Below are 5215 nucleotides of genomic sequence, written 5' to 3'. Positions count from 1 at the left end.
TGCGCCCTCACCTTCCTCGGACCCTAGAGAGGCCTGATCTTAAGGTAGCTTACTCTTATCATTTTCTTCACTAGAAGTCTGGGTTAATGATCCCCTCTCACTTTCTGACTCTAGAATCTTCCACTCTCTGATGCTAAAGTTCCCCCGGCGTTCTGATTTTTGGATCCCCTGGCTCTGGGGGACCCTGGCTCACCCCTGCAGCATTGGCGCTAAGAAATCGCACCGCGGATTCATGCTTCTCCACTCATCAGCCACCTCCCACCTCTTGCTCTGGCCAGGGGTCTTGTCCAACCCTCTTCCACTTGCCCCACCTAGAAATCATGAGTTTTCTTGAAGCTCTTAGAACCTCAGCTCCCCAATTACTACTCATGACCCCTTTGCATAGGTAACATCAAATCCCACTGCCCATCCACCGTATGACTTGCTATTTCTTTTGCTCTGAGTGTGTGAACCCCAACTTCTCAGTCAGAAAAAAACAAAACACCCCCCCAATCCCATAACCCGTCCCCCTAAGGCGCCGCCCACCTCCAGCCCTCAGGCCTGTGGGATTTTAAAGTCCTCCGAGGCCACCAACCCATTGACTTAGGCCAGGCCTGGAAACACAGAGTCTTGCGAACAACTCTTTAGAGTTCCTGGTTTTGTAATGTGTGTCGCTAATTGGGGAGTTCACCGCGAGGCTTTCCCCTGCCCATAAAAGGCTGGGGTGGCAGGGTGGGGGAACAGATGGAAGGGCTCCCGTGGGAAGGGAGGCGTGGGTGCCCCGTGGCTAATGAAGAGTTGCATTGTGTCCAAGGAGGAAGGGAAGCTGGTGCAGCTGAACAGCGCCCCGTTCATTCCCTTCGCCACAAAATAACCTGCGAGGGGGAAAGAGAAAGCCCGCAGCGAAGACCGCCAGGCTGGGAATAGATAACGTTAGACGGGCCACGCGTCCGGCATCCAGATCTCAGATTTCCTGCCGCAAATCAGTTGCTCCCTCAGGAAACGCAAAGAGCTGAACACAAGAGGGAGAAATTGAGGAGGAGCAGGAGGAGGAGGAAGAAGAAAGGTGCTGGAATAAGAAAGAATTGGGGGCAAAAGGGGCTGGCATCCAAACGGGGCCAGTTCTGCCCTGTCCCAGACAACGTTTCTAGCCCATCGGAGGCCTTTTTGAGGACACCCAGGAAGTCTGAGTGGGGAGGGAGCAGGAGTGGGTGGAAGGGAGCGCTTCTCCAGCTGAGTTTAGGAGGAGGCCATGGTGGAGAACTGGAGGTCCATGGCCTGGTCTAAGGGAGGCAGGGCCTTCTGGGGGAAGTGGGCCCTTGGAGATCCCACTGGGAAGGAGGTGACCCCTCAGAGGGGCTCCATGTACCTGCTGCTGCTGGGACACCTCATCTCCTGTCGCTTCCTGGGTCTCGCAGGCCAGGGCTGCAGAACCCAGACTGAGCACCAAGTGACCCCAGAAGCGCAGAGGAGGGGGTAGAGGCGCCCCTCCCCACGAGGCTAGCGGCAGGGGGTTGGTCCAGGTGCCCTCTAGGGGCTGGAGGTGGGGGAGGACCGGTGTGGGCAGCTCCTGGCAGGCATAGCACCCCTGCCACCCTTGGGAAGCGATCATGGTCTCAGGCATAGATGGAGAATCCAGGCAGGAAAGGAGAGAAGGAAGAAGGAGAGAGGGGAGGGGAGGGGACCCTAAACACAAGACAAACAAGAACGCAGCTCCGAACAAATACAGAGATAACGAACCTTGGCAGTTTTTCTTTGCAGATGAACCAGGAAGATCCCAGAGGGGTGATTTGAGTGAGACATCCTGGCCTTGTCTCTGGGGCCTGCAGCCCTCTTTCGCTCAGCACCCTCACTTTCTTTCCCTCCCTTCAGGTTTTGTGAGGCAGAGCACAGTTCCTGGAGTCCCTGTAGGGTGGGGGGTGGGGTGACAAAGGGTTAAATACTTAACTCCTTGCCCCAAAGGTTGCCAGTTGGAACCCACCTGAAGCCTTTCAGGATCCAGTCACCTGATTCTGCAAGGTCCGGAGGCTGCTCTCTGCCTACATCTGGGGTGACTGGGCCGTCAGGCCACTCCCAGGACCACAGGAGAGTTCCTGGCACCAGGCAGGGGCCAGTCCACCTGGTGCCTGTTGCTGAAGATGGCTTTGTTGTGGGCACTGGGCACTCGAATTGTCATTCTCTGGGAGTGAGTGCCTGTGGATTCTGTCGTTTTCTCTGGCCTCCCTGGTTCCCTGCCTTGTTTATCCAGCCCTTTGGCTCTTTCTACCCCCTGGTTCATTACTGGGCCAGGGTGAAGGTTTGCAAAGGACTAAAGAGGAATTGAAAGCCAATGCCTTTGACTCCAGAAAGACTGGACAGCAAGGAGATTGAAACACACCGTTCAAGGGAAATGTAGAGCCAGGAGCGCTTTTTACTTATTTCTTTTCATGGATAATAGAGAGTCGGTGGTATCTGTCACAGTACTGTCTCTCTAATAAATAGCGCCAAGACTATAATCTAAGAGGCGGAACATTTCCCTCTTCTGAGTTGAGAGGAGACCACCAACACTATCTTTTAAATAGTACAAATGGGAAATTTGGTTGTTGACAAGCTTCCACGTTGGAGCATCAGTTCCAAGCCTCTCTCTCGAACTAATGTGCACCCAGCTTTGGAGGGTAGGGTGGTGTGCCCTCTGTAAACAAAGCTTGGCTGATTGAAATTCTGGGACCCAGGCAAACAGATCCAGAAAGGGCTTTTTATTCTCTGCCAACTGCAAAAGGGACTGCTCATCAAAGAAAACGCCTGTCCTTTCTTGACCCTTTCCCTTTCCCTCCTCCAAAAATATGGCCTACTTAGGTATCAGGCCTCACACGGGTGGAGGGAAGGCCAGTCCCGCGGGCCTTGCTTCTTGAGTTTTCACCTCTGGCCCTTTCCATGTACTTACCTCTTCCCCAACAGTCCCTCATCACTGCACCCAATGCAAAGGGCCACACCTGAAACAGGAAGGAAACTGCCCTGGGAAACGCTGCCCAGTTGATCTTCTCCTGGACCACTTCTCCCCCATCTCACCTTCCCTTTCTCCTTTCTCTTGCAGCTTTGGGGTTGAAGCCTTTTGCTGTTGTTTATACAAAGGAAGCGACGTCAGAATAACCTTATGTCTCTCTATGTGTGCATGCTACTAAAAGGAGATTGAACGGTAACTTTGAAAATTGTGACATTCCAATGAGCGCTAGATTAAGTTGCTTTAAAACATTGTGAAGGCACTATTGGCATTGTCTGTGGCTGTAAGTGAAACAAAGGATTTCACAGCGGGTCGGTTTTCATATTCAATATGCTCATATTTAAGGCTTGAAATTGGAGAGAGGGAAGGGAGCCCAGGAGCTCCTCACTGAGGGGGGTGGTGTAGAGAAGAATGAAGTTAGGAGCCCCGGGGCAGACATCGTCTTGCACACTCAGCCACTCATCCTCTAGGCCCACCCCGGAGGCTTTTCCAATGCAGGTTCCAAGTCCCTGGGCTCAGGGAGAAGTCCTTTGGCCAAGGTCATCCAGCTGGAGACAGGATAGGGACCAGGCTTTCTGAACCCACATCCATCACTCTTCATGGCTAAGAATCTGGCCCATTGTACAGACAGGTCCCCAGAGAGTCCCAGAGAAGGGAAACGACTTGTCCACAAGCACAGAGCCAGTCAGTGACAGGCAGGCGACTGCAATTAGGAGAAGACTTGTCACACCCCCTTTCTACTACCAGTTATCTCCTAAAAGAGTTCTTTCTTTTGGCAGAAAATGTGGCTTGTATTTTTTCTTAAGGAGCAAAAAAGGAGGTGATACCCAAGCAAAAGACCTATCTCCCCTGCAGACCCTTACCACCTTCCCTGGCAGGATTCGAACGTGGAGGAAAAGGAGGCCATCTCTATTGTAAACCTGATTCTGAATGACAAGCCATTTTTAAATAGCCAAGACAATCCTTCTATGGAACAGGCAGCCATTAGGCAGGAGGCATCTGAACTCTTGGTACTTTGTTCTGATACCATAAATAAAGAGGGGGCGTGACTCCCCCTCGTGTCATTCTCAAAGCGGACAGCCCCCTGCAGCAGACAGTGTTTCCCAACAGTGTGCGGAGGGCCCTTTAGACAAACCCTGGAGCCCAGATTCTATTCTGAGCATGTGGTTTGTGAGCAGGTTGTGGAGCTGGGCACTGGCCAGGAAATGCTTGTACACACACACACACACACACACACACACTCACACACACACTCTCTCTGTCCCTCCGAACCGCAGCTTGACATCAATAAAAATAATCACTATTTGATGCATTGCTTATAATTGCAGGTCATCTCTGGGCGCGGTTTGCTAGCGCTGTCAAGTCACAGGTTGGCCTTTAGGCCCTGCCGAGGCGGGCGGGCGGGCGGGAGGCAAGGAGGCCCCAGCGCCTCTGGGAGTTTTGGCGGGCATCCCAAATGCCATCAGCTTCTGCCCAACTTTGAGGAAGCAAACATTTTGGAACTGACGAGCAAACTGTGAGGGAGTTGCCACCATAAACAGCAAATGTGCGAAAGAGTGGGGGCTTAGGGGGAGCTGAAGGAGGGCAGGCGGAGGAGTTCGCAGGTTTTTACATGTGAAGAAAACATGGGGCTGACTCCTTCCTGGTTCTGCCCAGCGCCAATGTGTCTTACCGATTGCTGTGGTCCTTTTGTGGAGCCCAACCACCCGGGGCTGTGTGAGGAGCTGGCCTTGACAAGCCAAAGGAGTCTGAGGGGGGCGGGGCGGGGGGGGGGAGGGGAAGGTGAACAGCTGTGGTTGTCAGACCCAAGCCCCAGCGCATTACTTAATCATTTCGCCATATTGGACATTCAAATGAGTTTAGCCAGGATAATTAGCGTTGTCCCTGAAAGCTCTGTGCCTTTGCTTTGGATTCTTTTGTCTGATTTCTGTGACGTCCTTCCCCAAAGGTGCGGTTACTGAGGAAAGAAGTATTTTCATGCCTCTTTTGTGGCCCCAAATGTCTCCCTCCAACTGGTCCAAACCAATTCAGGCCACCGCTAGTAAACAGAATGCATCCGTTTGTCCTTGCAGAGCTGGTGTGCTGACCACAAGGTCAGCCCTTTGAAACCACTAGCTGCTCTGTACGAGAAAAATGAGGCTTTCTACTCCCGTAAGGATTTTCAGTCTCAGAACCTCACAGGGCATTTCTACCCTGCCCTATAGGTCACCATGAGTCAGAATCGAATCCTGGCAGGGAGTTTGGTTTGGTTTGGCA

The sequence above is a fragment of the Echinops telfairi genome, unplaced genomic scaffold (assembly GCF_000313985.2).
Source record: "Echinops telfairi isolate 266 unplaced genomic scaffold, ASM31398v2 ScPeMD7_53;HRSCAF=182, whole genome shotgun sequence".
Taxonomy (NCBI): Eukaryota; Metazoa; Chordata; class Mammalia; order Afrosoricida; family Tenrecidae; genus Echinops; species Echinops telfairi.
The sequence above is the reverse complement of the archived record's forward strand: the minus strand, read 5'-3'. Positions refer to the sequence as shown.